At 52.0% G+C, this 13968-nt stretch overlaps 1 pseudogene; it reads left to right on the top strand.

Annotated features, from left to right (window-relative positions):
* The first annotated feature begins 443 nt into the window (after window positions 1–443).
* On the top strand, window positions 444–1419 carry LOC115338012 (annotated as a pseudogene).
* The last annotated feature ends 12549 nt before the right edge of the window (window positions 1420–13968 follow it).

Raw genomic sequence — 13968 nt, 5'->3', positions numbered from 1 at the left:
CCTGTCAGGACACCTCATCTTTAGGACATTTGCTTCTTTCGCTGCCAAAAGCACTCCTTAAGTGTGGTAGGGAAGTGAGAACAAAGTACTCAAAACAAAATCCGCTCGGCTCTTCTCCGCTTTTGGTTGAATTGGGAGCGACAATGCTGAAAAGCTCTTTGACATGATGAGTGGATTTAATATTAGATCACTCCGAGTTCCTATGTACCTCTTGCAGTAGGGCAGGACTGACTCATCAGGAGCCCACAGCAGAGCCCACTGCTCCCACTGTCACCCTGAGCCAGCACCAGGCATATCTCATGAAAGGGACCTGCCAAAGGTCTTTCTGAGATAGGAGAGGCAGCTTTGCTGGGTTTTCTATGAGAAATGTGTTAGGTTTAGCTCAGAGAAGTCTCTTCTAACTTGTCACTGTCTTTCCCCCTTGAACAGTGCCCCATGCCCGGAAGAAGCTGATGTCCAACAGCAGCTCCATCACTGAGTTCCTCTTCCTGGCATTTGCAGACACGCGACAGCTGCAGCTCTTGCACTTCTGGCTCTTCCTGGGCATCTACCTGGCTGCCCTCCTGGGCAACGGCCTCATCATCTCCGCTGTAGCCTGTGACCACTGCCTCCACACCCCCATGTACTTCTTCCTCCTCAACCTCTCCCTCCTTGACCTGGGCTCCATGTCCACCACTGTTCCCCAATCCATGGCCAATTCCCTGTGGGGCAGCAGGGCCATCTCATACTGGGGGTGTGTTGCACAGGTCTTTTTCTTCCTCTTCCTGATCACAGCGGAATATTCTCTCCTCACCATCATGGCCTACGACCGCTACGTTGCCATCTGCCAACCCCTGCACTACGGGACCCTCCTGGGCAGCAGAGCTTGTGTCCACATGGCAGCAGCTGCCTGGGGCAGTGGGTTTCTCTATGCTGTGCTGCACACGGCCAATACATTTTCACTACCACTCTGCCAAGGCAATGCTGTGGGCCAGTTCTTCTGTGAAATCCCCCACATCCTCAAGCTCTCCTGCTCACGCTCCTACCTCAGGGAAGTTGGGCTTCTTGTGCTTAGTGCCTGTTTGGCATTTGGGTGTTTTGTTTTCATTCTTTTCTCCTATGTGCAGATCTTCAGGGCTGTGCTGAGGATCCCCTCTGAGCAGGGACGGCACAAAGCCTTTTTCCACGTGCCTCCCTCACCTGGCTGTGGTCTCCCTCTTTATCAGCACTGCAGTATTTGCCTACCTGAAGCCCCCATCCCTCACCTCCCCAGTTCTAGACCTGGTGGTGGCAGTTCTGTACTCGGTGGTGCCTCCAGCAGTGAACCCCCTCCTCTACAGCATGAGGAACCAGGAGCTCAAGGATGCCCTGTGGAAAATGATGAGCGGGTGCTTTTCAGAAGCAATAAACTGCCTGGTTTTTTCTACAGAGCATACATAATGTAACTCATTATATACCCAGCCTGCCTTCTCAGGTTCTTGGGCAGGGGGAGTGGGGGTTCTTTGTTTTTCTTGTGATAATGTTGTGCTCAATGAAATTTTATTATACAGCCCACTTCTAATTCACTGTCTACCTGTAGAATTTGACCTAGACGCTGTATAAATGAGGCACAGTTCTCGCTCTGTTATTCAACACAATAAAGGACCCTCCAGCAACTTGTTTGCCCAAGATCCTTCCTCTGAGAACCTGGTGAAGTAGCAGGGCAGTGCCTGTGTGCAGAGGGGAAGGGGAAAAGAGTCTCAGCACAGCAGCAGTGCCAGGGAGCACCAGCACTTGGTCTTCCCAGAGCTGCTCTTTCCACTCCCACACTCTCCTTCTGAGTCCCTGGCTTGATGTAAGGCTGGAGTGCTCTGGCAGCTCGGTCACAGTCCTGCAGTGTGGCAGGATCTGAAGGGAGAATCTTGGTTCTGAGGAATTGTTGTATTTATACTGCCTTTGTCACTCCGTCCCCTGCCCCACTGGCCACTGGGACCAGGGTTGCCTCAGCTGCCTTCCTTGTGCTGACAGCACATTTAGAGAAGCCCTTCTGGGTTCCCTCCCCACACATGGCCATTTCCAGCCACCACTGAGCTTTGGCTTTGTTTTATCCATCCCTGCACCCACAGGCCAGGTGTCTGTCTGCCTCCTGGGCAGGCTGTTCCCCCTCCAGCCTCCCTGCACTTCCTTCTGGGGTTTGACCTCCTAAGTCAGGGGGGTCCCTGTTCATCCATGCTGACCTCTTGCCAGGCCCTGGTCAACTCCCTCTGCAGCAGGCTGCTTCTTCCTGGGCTTTGAGAACATTGTCCCTGAAGATCCAGGAGGGACTCACAGCCCCTTTGTCCTCCAGGACAGTCCAAGCACAGCCTCAGCTAACAGAAATCAGCTCTCCTGCAGTCCTGCAATGTCATTCTGTTACTTGTCATACTTCTCCACCATCTCATGGTGGTTGCAGCCATGGCTGCCCTCCTCCTTCCCATCCCCAGCCAGATCCACCTTGTCTGTCAGGAAGAGACCAGCCCTCGACAGCTCATTGAGTGTCTCTATCAAAATGCTGTCTTCCACACCCTGCAGGAATCTCCTGGCTTGCTTGTGCCCAGCCCTGCTGCCCTCCCAGCAGACTGTGGGGGTGCTTCAACTTGCCATGTCATCGAGGACCTGTGACCGTGAGGCTTCCTCCAAGGCAAGGCTCCGTGCACGCCAGCCTCCCCTTTGCACAGAGCTCCCCTCCACCCCTGCCTTCCTGAGGAGCCCTTGGCACCCATGGCTGCCCTCCCACCACTCCAGCTGTCCCACCAGGGCTCTGCCGTCCCCGTGGGTTGGGGGAGCACGTTGCTGCCTGCCCAGCAGAAACGAGAGTGCTGGGGAGGGGAGAGGAGAGGCAGGTAAAGGGGAAGGGTTGTGGCAGGTTGGCTGGGAGGTGACTCCTGTTGCCAGAAGAGGATGATGCAAAGAGAGTCATGGTAGGTGGGAGGTGGATTTTGAAGTCACTTCTTTGGAAGCAACCCAATTGGCCAGGTGCTGAGGCAGGCGCAGTGATGTCACCTGGAGTGTCGGGAAATGCACCCAGCAGTGCTGAGATCTTGGGAGAGGGGAGATGCAGAGGCAGGTGAAGATGGCATGGCTGGGAGGTGGATTGTGAGGCCATTTCTCTTGCTGCTTGACTTGTTGCATCACAAACCCCGATATGTCACATATGGCAGCTCATTCAGTGGAGAGGGGTAGAGGTAGGCAGAGCCAACATGGTTGGGCTGTTGCTTGCTATGTCACCTCATGACAGCAATGTGATTGGCCAGGAGCAGGCAGGCATCATGAGGACATCAAGGACACCAGATGGGAAGGCAGCAGAGATGACTGTGTCCCTGGTGAGGCCCTGCCCTGGGGTGAAGCCACCTGTACGTGACATGGGAACCTATGGGCCGTGGCAGGAGAAATTGCAGGATGTGACAGAATAGCATGAGAAGGGACCAGCAGTATGGGCAGCACCTTGTGTCCCTGCTGGGTCTCACAGGTGGCTGCAGATGTGAGAAGCGGCCAAAGTGCACAGAGAGGAGCACTGGGGACCTTCTGGGCAGTCAACACTTGCAAGGCCATCAGTGCCTGGGGATGTCATCAGGGATGCCCTTGAAGTCCCAGAGGACCAAGGCAATGGTGTCCAAGCTATCAAATTTGGGTACAAATGGAGAAAACCTGAGACCTTTGGGGAAAAAGTAATTGGTGATGGTTATGAATTGTGGTGGAGACTGGGGCAGAGAAAGGGAAGGGTCAAGGCGCATCGTGGAAGAAGAAGCCTGTGGAAGTTTGGGAAAGAGAGGGCTGCAATGGGCCAGGTGCCTTTTGGGAGGTGGCTGGTCAGTGCTGGTCTGGCCAAAGCCTGTGCCTGATCACCATGGTCTGTCCTGCATATTCTACTGGTTTCAGTTGCGGTAGAGTTAATTAACTTCATAGTAACTTGTATGGGGCTATGTTTTAGATTTGTGATGGAAACAGTGTTGCTAACACACCAATGTTTTAGTCATTGCTGACCAGTGCTTGCACAGTGCCAAGGCATTTTCTGCTTCTCACGCTGCCCTGCCAGCGAGTAGGCTGGGGGTGTAGAAGATGTTGGGAGGGGACACAGCTGGGACAGCTGACCCCAACTGACCAAAGGGATCTTCTGTACCATAGGATGTCATGCTTAGCTATAAAATCTGGGGGAAGAAGGAGGAAAGGGGGAGGGTTCAGAGTGATGGTGTTTGTCTTCCCAAGTAACCATTACATATGATGGAGCCCTGCTTTCCTGGAGATGGCTGAACACCTGCCTGTCGATGGGAAGCAGTGAATGAATTCCTTATTTTGCTTTGCCTGAGTGCACAGCTTTTGCTTTACTTATTAAACTGCTTTGATCTCAGTCCTTGAGTTTTCTCACTTTTACCTTTCCCATCATCTCTCCCATCCTGCTGTGGAGGAGCGAGCAAGCAGCCGCGTTCTGCTTAGCTGACTACCGGGGTTAAACTACAACATTTATTAAACTCCGCTCCTGGCTTTTTTCTGTGTGAGTAGGCTCACTGCTGTGTTTGTTTGGGGCGTGAATGCGTGTACATGCTTTGCTGGTCAATTCTAATATATGGACCACTTGTGGAACCTTCTCACCCGATCAGCCTGAGAGGGGGAACGGGATGGGGCCCATTGTGTTGCTCATGGTTGTGTAAGTGCTGCTGTCAGTGTGGTGGCTGTCAAGGTGCTGTTGCCCCTTGGTGTTGGTCTGTGTTGTGTTGGCTGTGTCCATCTTTGTTTCCTTGCAGATACCTGGATTTAGTGCTTTCCCTTTGGTTGACTCCGCCTTGGGCCATCTCTCACTTTGTGGGGCTCCAGTCAGTGCCCACCCCAGGCACACACAGTCCAAGCATATCTCACGGGCTCTGCAGGCAGCTCCAGATTCCTCTCCCGGAGGATGTCCCCTGCCCTGTCACATGTTGGGACAGCGCAGTATGACAGTCTCTCAGTGAGCATTCACCAACTCCACTGTCAGTAGACAACAAGGGACGTGTCCTAAATCCAACCCTTGTTCTCTAGCAGCTACCAATGTGAAAATGAGCTTTTTACTCAGGCCATTTTGGGGTGAAATTCCTGGGCCTGTTGTTGACATCAGCTTTGGAAAAGCAGCCAAATCTTGAGGAAATGCATAGGGGAGATGGCATTTTTCTATAGAGATGCTGTGATAGGATCAGCTCTGAAACAGTGTTAGGAACACATTTACACAGGTGTGAGGTGAGAGAGGGAGAGATGGGTTCCTTTCTTAGGAGAGTGAGCTGAATACAAGCAATTATGTAGGAACAATTTAACCATAAATAACAATACAGGCAATGCTAACAAAAAAATGGATAAAACAATAAAGAAAGTACAGGCCTGCATTGCGATACACTAGAGGTCACTTGTGGAGAGTGATGGAAAGTTTATCAAGATTGACAAATATCCATGAAATCCCTTTCCTGACAGACTCCTTGAGCTCCTGGTTCCTCATGCTGTAGAGGAGGGGGTTCACTGCTGGAGGCACCACCGAGTACAGAACTGCCAGCACCAGATCGAAGGATGGGGAGGAGATGGAGGGGGGCTTCAGGCAGACAACCATGGCAGTGCTGATAAACAGGGAGACCACGTCCAGGTGAGGGAGGCACATGGAAAAGGTTTTGTTGACTTCACTTTGCCACCTGCAATCCCCTGCAGCATGTCTCTGGTCTCAAGCACAGCATTTGCAGACATTGGGACTTGGGCACTTGGTACTGGGTTTGCCTGTGACAAGTCTGAGCTTTTCCCGAGTGCCACAGCAGAGGTGCTGCAGCCCAAACATGCACCCATGCCGTCATTCTGGGGCACAGACAGGAGGTGCTGCAGTCCCATGTGCCACTATAGACTTTTGACATTGATGGAAGAAATAGCGAGGGGTGGTGGGACAGCTCACAGTGGTGCTGCCATGGTGCCTGTGGGCTGTGCAGGAGAGGCAGGCTGGAATGATGAGGAGGGGGATGCCCTCCATCTGAAGGAGCTTGTCATATGTGTGGAGCTCCTCTGTGGGACATGCAACAGGTTGGGTGAGCCCTTGTGGGTGAGAGGAGAGGTCCCTTAGTGTGGCATCTTGGTAGGAGATGGAGAACCTGCAACCAGGGTAAGGAATTGGACTAACCCTTATTTAAGCAACCCAGGGAAGACTCCAGGTCCACGACCTCTGGTCTTATTGGGGACTTTAATGACCCTGACACTCACTGGAAGTGGAGCACAGCAGGATGCATGCTGTCCAGCAGATGTCAGGAGACAGTCAGGAGGGATTGGCCACTCAAAACCTCATGCTATCCAGTAAAGGTTCATCCAAAGTCCTGCCCCTAAAGTGGATGAAGGCTCTGAAATGACATGGGACAGGGACTGCCTAGGCGGGTAGCAGCTCTGCAGGAAAGGGTCTGCGGATCTCTGGGTTACATTAGGCAAAAAAGGAGCCATCAGCAAAGATGGCCAACAACATCTTGGTCTGTATGAGCAGGAGCACAGCCAGTGGAAGTGATTATCTCCCTCTGCTCAGCACTTGTTACACCACAGCTAGCATACTTGCCCAGGTTTTCATTCCTCACAATGCCAGAGAGACACTGGCAAGCCGCAGAGCTGCAAAAGTTCAGCAGAGGGCCACAGAGATGGTCAGTGTTGGAGCACTTGCCCTGCTAGGAGAGGCTGAGGGAGCTGGGTTTGTTCAGACTGGAGAATGGAGGGCTTTGCACAGAGGGTGTAACAGACGTGCCTTGCCTACAGTGAGGTATCCAAGAAGACGCTGTGGTGCAAGGCAATGAGCTGAAACATGAGAGGGTCAGGCTCAATACAGGGAGAAACTTTTGCAACGTGAGGACAGTCAGACATGGGAAGCCGTTTCCCAGAGAGTCCATTGCCTCCATTCCTGGCAGTTTCTCAGACCCATCTGGATAAAACCATGAGAAACTCAGTGTGACCCTGCTTTGCGTGTAGTGTTCTCTACAGAGATCTAGCAAGGTCCCTTCCAGCCTAGATGACACTTTCATGCCATACCCTTCATGTCCTCAACATTAGGGAAAGCACTCAGGTTCCCTCTGACTGTGGAACTAATTCACATCAAGTACAAGGCAGCATCACAGGCACCCCAAACAGTCCCAGTGACATCCCTGGCCTCACACCTTCCAAGAAGTCCAGCCTCCCCTGGCTGGCTGGGATGGAGGTAATTTTCTTCCTAGCAGCCTGTACAGTTCCATGTTTGGGATTTGTGACCAAACCAGTGTTGATAACACTCCCATGCCTTGGCTATTGCTGAACAGTGCTTGCACAGGGCCAAGGCTTTTGCCATTGCTCACGCTTCCCTGCCAGTGAGTAGGCTGGGAGTGGGCAAGAAGTTAAGAGGGGACACAGCCAGGATGACTGACCCCAGCTGTCCAGAGGGATATCCCATCCCATATGATGTCATGCTCAGCGATAAAAGCTGGCGGAAGAAGAAGGAAGAGGGGGAACATTTGGATTTACACCATCTCTCTTCCCCAATAACTGTTACTGGTGACAGAGCCCTGCTTTCCTGGAAATGACTAAACACCTGCCTGCCAATGGGAAGGAGTGAATGAATTCCTTGTTTCCCTTTGCTTGTGAGCACAGCTTTTGCTTTACCTGTTCAAGTCTCCTCATCTTGACCCTTGAGTTGTTCTCACTTTGCCCTTCCGATTCTTTCCCCATCCCTCAGGAGAGAGGAGTGAGTGATCAGCTGGGTGAGGGCTTAGCGGCTACATTGTGCACTTATTTCTATTTTCACTACAAAGAGTAACGGTACCATGCCCTAGAATTTCTTCTCCTTCTTGATGATGATAAATGTGATTTCTTGACTTTTATTCCTGTCATTCATTCTTACTTGACAAGACAGCTATAATTTCAGAGTATTTAGCCTCTGGCAGGAAGTTTTTAGAACAGTGCTTTTTCTCTCATTGCTAACTCTTTCTTATCCTGTCATGGTAACACCTCTCAGACAATGTTGCCCCTCATTCATTTCTGCTCTCTATCTTTCATCCTTATTTCAAGCGTGTGTGTGCATGTGTATGTGTTTGTGAGGAGTGTACTTTTTTCCTAAAGAATGTCAAGGGACAGATCCGAAACTGGAGAAAAGCACAAAGCAGGCCAAATGTTTATGTGGCGGACACTGATGCACCACCATTCTCTTCATTTTGGATCTCTCAAGACCTAACCCTTCAGCAGAGTGCCTGCAAGGTCTGAAGTCCCTCCATCTGCCCTGTAGGTCGGCACTGAAGGTGAAACTACTCTGGTCAGAGGTGGTGTTCTGATTCTCCTCACAGCCTACAACACCACAGGGTCAGGAGATATTCCAGGACACCTCAAGGGGCATCATACTCCTCTGGACAAAAAAGTGGAATCTCAGGGCTCATGGCCTACCAATACCTGTGTTCAGGGATCTGGTCAAATGACCCATCTCCATCTCTGTATTGGTGCTTAAGTTTGCTCAAGGAACCCTTGAGTTGATCCCCATCCACCGCTGGTTGTCCTCCTCCACAGGAGGAGAACACAGGGGGCATCCCCTCAACACAGGGGGTATCCCCCCCACTCATCCTCCCTGCCAGTCTCTCCAGTAGAGGCTGTTTTCCTCCACTGCAGAACCCCATGCAGGTAAGCTGTCCCACCACATCTCATTTAATCCAAAACCCTCACAGCTGTGTGACAAGCCACAGGGCTCTTCCAAACTATAAAAATAGCCCGTTGCTGCTGTCACCGTCACATCCCCTTGTCCCACTGACACCAAGCTGTGCAGCCTCTGTATTAAACACACCCCTTGGCCGTGTTTATACGGGATACAAAACGCGCTTCAGCCACAGGGTAGAAGTTTCAGAGCTCCTTTGTGACTTGAACCTTTCTGAGAGTTCTTTGCCTACCTCAGTTTGTGGGAAGTTATTCAGATATTACCTCCAACCCTGGCAAGTCTCCTTTTCCTTTAGGATTTAGTATTTTGAGTACTGAGAGATTGAGAGGTACTCTCCTTGCCATTTTGTACGTTGGTGCCAAAACTGATCTGTACCTTCAGACTATGTAAATAAGGGCATTTATGCCACAGACGTTCCTTTGGTTGTAGTGATGCCAGAGGTGAAAGACGGGGCTTTGGTTCCCTCTGCAGGAACTTTGCAGAGATGCAGAGAGCATGCATGGTTTCCTCACCATTCCTTACCAGCGCACCAAGGGACATTTGCTACCACACTGTCAGGGGAGATTCGGACTTGACGTGAGGAAACATTTCTTTCCCAAGAGGGTGGTCACAGCCTGAAACAGGCTTCCTGGAGAGGTGGTGGATGCCCCATGCCTGTCAGTGTTGAAGAGGCATTTGGACAATGCCCTTAATACCATGCTTGAACTTTTGGTCAGCCCTGAAATGGTCGGGTAGTTGGACTAGATGATGGTTGTAGCTGAAAAATTCTATTCTAGTCTAGTCTAGTCTAGTCTAGTGTAGTCTGTTCTGTTCTACTCTACGCTGTTCCCTGTGCTCACCATGAGTCAAATACCGATGAGACTGTTATTTGCCTGAAAAGCCAGGGGGTTTTCAGCTCCAAAAACACTTTGAAGGACACTGTGATGGGTTGACCCTGGCTGGTTGCCAGGTGCCCACCAAAGCCGCTCTATCACTCCCCCTCCTCAACTAGGAGGGGAGAGAAAATATAACAAAGAGCTTGTGGGTCGAGATAAGGACAGGAGAGAGATCACTCACCACTTACCGTCACGGGCAAAACAGACTCAACTTGGGGAAAATTAACTCACTTTATTACAAATCAACCAGAGCAGAGTAATGAGAAATAAAACCAAATCTCAGAACACCTTCCCTCCACCCCTCCCTTCTTCCCAGGCACAGCTTCACTCCCGGCTTCTCTACCAACCCCCCCAGCGGCACAGGGGGACGGGGAATGGGGTTTACGGTCAGTTCATCACATGTTGTTTTCTGCCGCTTCATCCTCCTCAGGGGGAGGACTCATCACACTCTTCCCTGCTCCAGCGTGGGGTCCCACCCACGGGAGACAGTCCTCCACGAACTTCTCCAACGTGGGCCCTTCCCACGGGCTGCAGTTCTTCACGAACTGCTCCAGCATGGGTCCTTTCCACGGTGTGCAGTCCTTCAGGAGCACTCTGCTCCAGCGTGGGTCCCCCACGGGGTCACAAGTCCTGCCAGAAAACCTGCTCCATGGGCTCCTCTCTCCACAGATCCGCAGGTCCTGCCAGGAACCTGCTCCAGCGCGGGCTTCCCACGGGGTCACAGCCTCCTTCGGGAAACCCACCTGCTCCAGCGTGGGGTCTTCCACGGGCTACAGGTGGATATCTGCTCCACCGTGGACCTCCATGGACTGCAGGGGGACGGCCTGCCTCACCATGGTCTTCACCATGGGCTGCAGGGGAATCTCTGCTCCGGCGCCTGGAGCATCTCCTCCCCCCTCCTTCTTCACTGACCTTGGTGTCCGCAGGGTTGTTTCTCTTACATGTTCTCACTCCTCTCTCCGGCTGCCGAATCCCGCCTGTCCCAACTTTTTTCCTTCTTAAAAATGTTATCACAGAGGCGTTACCACTATCGCTGATTGGCTCGGCCTTGGCCGGCGGCGGGTCCGTCTTAGAGCTGGCTGGTATTGGCTCTCTCTCTCGAATGCAGGGGAAGCTTCCAGCAGCTTCTTACAGAAGCCACCCCTGTAACCCCCCCCCCGCTACCAAAACCTTGCCACACAAAACCAATACAGACACAGAAACACAAAGGTTACAAGTGGAAACAGGATATTATTCTTATTTTTCTGAGTCTGTTTCAGAGCCGATGCTCGCAAGCATTAACACCGTGTGCCCGTGTAGCCAGGATCAGGCTGATGTATTCTTCAGTTGAGCTTAAGAAAACATCCTTTGCAGCCTGGCAAAGGCAAGTCACAGAGCTACAGAAAGTAGCAGCAGGAATACAGGCCAAGCAGTCCCTGTATTCTGAAGACTGAGAATGTGAAGAATGAGGATCAGGACCAACCACACACAAAAGAAGAGGAAGAAGAAGAAGGAGGTGTGTGGTACCGTGGGGTATTTTCCAAAGTATGACAGGTAGAGGTGAAATGCGTATTTTTGTGTTTGGCAACTTGCTCCGCCGCTGTGCTTCTTGGCCAACGATGCATGAAAGGCGCTCTCATGCCGGCCCTGCGCTTGATTTGCATGCAGGGAGAGGTGAAAAGTGGCAGCTCCTGATGGGGCAGCAAGCCTGGAGCCCTTCCAAGCACAGGCTGTTTTGCCCAAGCCAGAACCCCTGGGGAAACGATGCTAAGGGAAGAGCAGAGCTCACTCCCGCTCCAGACTGGTATTGGGCAAGAGAGCCCGAGAGAGCCAGGGCACGAGCGGTGCCTTGGAGGCGCAAGAGCAGCAGGCAAGGACCTAGGCGAAAGGGCCCAGAGGAGCCCGGACAAGTGGTCCTGCTCAGTGCTGCAGAGGAAGGCAAAAAAACCCCGGGGCCCAGTGCCAATCTGCCCCGGGGGAAAATTCCTTCCTGACCCCAGAGCTGGCGATCGGCTATTCCCTGAGCACGTGAGCAAGACCTGCCTCCCGGTCCCACAGGCTGGTCACACCTCCCATGGGATGCTCAGCCTCAGATTTCTTCAAGGCAGCTACACAAGATGATTTTACTCCTTTGGAGGAAGCACTTTCCTCTGGGATCCACCTGAAACTCCTCCCAGGCATCTCCCAGAGTCTTTTGACCTCTCCTTTATGTACCTAAGATCTCAGGTGCCAGCCCCAGACTCCCCCAAGGAAGCTACCCTTGAGGTTTTTTCTTTTTTGGTGGAAGCTCTCCCCTCTGGGATCCACCTGTGACTCCTCCCAGCAACTTCCAGAGGCTTTTGATCTCCCTTTTAGGGACCTGAGATCCCAGGTCACAGCCACAGACTTCTCCTAGGCAGCTACACAAGATGAGTTTTCTCCTTTGTAGGACGCCCTTTCCTCCGGGATCCACCTGAGGTCCCAGATAGCAGCCCCAGAATTTTCCATGGAAACTGCGCAAGATGATTTTTCTCCTTTGCAGGAAGCTCTCTCCTCCGGGATCGACCCAAGACTCCTCTCAAGCATCTCCCAGAGTCTTTTGACCTCTGCTTTACGTACCTAAGATTTCAGGTCTCAGGCCCAGACTCCTCCAAGGAAGCTACCCTTGAGGGTTTTTTTTCTTTTTTGGAGGAAGCTCTCCCTCCAGCATCCCCCTGTTAAGCTTACCTCAGCTTCCGATATGGACAATTCTTGGCATCCCCCCTTCACTCCAGAGAACCAGATGGCTTCCTGATGGCACCAGCGTACACTATGCACCAGTGTCTACCAAAGCCTTATACTTCTGTGGGTCTGATGTGCCAGGCCATTGAATCCTCACAGTCCAGTATATCCGGTCATCCCTTTCCTCCTCCTGGCCGAAGACAGGGACCCTCTATTGCAGTTCCTCGTCAGAGTATTCACTGTCTGACCCTAGCGGTGCCAGACCAGAAGTCCCCTCACCAGAATCAAGGGAGGTGGTTTCAGTTCTTCTATGCCTGGAGGATCGCTGATTGCTTTCTTGGGCCTCTACAGCAACTACGCTGACGGCCTTCTTCTCAGGCGTCCTGGTTTCAGCTGGGATAGAGTTAATTGTCTTCCTAGTAGCTGGTACGGTGCTATGTTTTGAGTTCAGTATGAGAAGACTGTTGGTAACACTGATGTTTTCAGTTGTTGCTAAGTAGTGTTTAGACCAAAGTCAAGGATTTTTCAGCTTCTCATGCCCAGCCAGCGAGAAAGCTGGACGGGCACAAGAAGTTGGCACAGGACGGAGCCAGGGCAGATGACCCAAACTGGCCAACGGGGTATTCCATACCATGTGACACCACATCTAGTATAGGAACTGGGGGGAGTGGGGGCAGGGGATCGCCGCTCGGGGACTAGCTGGTTGTCGGTCGGTGGGCGGTGAGCAATTGCACTGCGCATCATTTGTACATTCCAATCCTTTTATTATTACTGTTGTCATTTTATTAGTGTTATCATTATTAGTTTCTTCTTTTCTGTTCTATTAAACCGTTCTTATCTCAACCCACGAGTTCTACTTCTTTTCCCGATTTCCTCCCCCATCCCACTGCGGGGGGGGGGGGAGTGAGTGAGTGAGCGGCTGCGTGGTGCTTAGTTGCTGGCTGGGGTTAAACCACGACATCAGGTGACCCCTTCTTAACAGCTGTCTTCCCTCTCAGTTCACATACACGGGGGGCTTCCAGCTTAAAGGTGGGTTCACCATCCCGCTTCCTCAAGTCCTCCCCTTGGTCACGCAGGAAGAACCAGAGTACACCATGCAGCATACGCCTTGGGCTCCCTTTCCCTCTGACTGGGGCGGGAGAGGACTGATTTCTTGGAGTGTCCCTAACAGCCAAGGCACTGTCCTGTAGGGATGAGGAGACACAGAGATTTTCTTCAAAGTTTTGGAGCCAAGACGACACTTTCTCCACAGTTGGTGTTTCCATATCTGGGCAATACATTGCTGCCAAGCTGTTAGAATACGACACTGGGGCACCTTGAATCACCTTTCTCCACATGGCCCATGTGCACAGGACATCCTCTGGATCTTTGGAGACCTCCTCATCATCTAGATCACTGTAGATGACTTCCAGCACTGCTAACTCTCTCAGGTACTGGATGCCTTCATCTGTGGTAGTCCACTTTCCTGAGGAGTTCACAGATCTTCCTTGAGTGGATATCTTGCCCTCACGCTTGAGAGAAGCCGGCTCCAGAGACTGCAAATTGCTGCCTCTTTTCCAGTTCCTCTTCCAATTCCCTGGTTTCTAGCGAGGGATCCCAGCTGTTGGGCTTCCTTGCCTTCCAGTTGCTGACTGTTGGCCCTGTTATCCCAGCATTGGAGCGGCCAGGCAGCAATCCGCTCACCTGGCTGGTGGCTGTAGCCTTTGCGCATGTCTTGAAGTTCTGAGGACGTCAGGGACCGGGTAGTTTCCGCTTCCTGTCTAAGTTCTCTCA

This window comes from Aquila chrysaetos (genome assembly GCF_900496995.4).
Source record: "Aquila chrysaetos chrysaetos chromosome W unlocalized genomic scaffold, bAquChr1.4 W_unloc_8, whole genome shotgun sequence".
Lineage (NCBI taxonomy): Eukaryota > Metazoa > Chordata > Aves > Accipitriformes > Accipitridae > Aquila > Aquila chrysaetos.
Note: the sequence above shows the minus strand (reverse complement) of the source record. Positions and strands in the feature narration are given on the sequence as shown.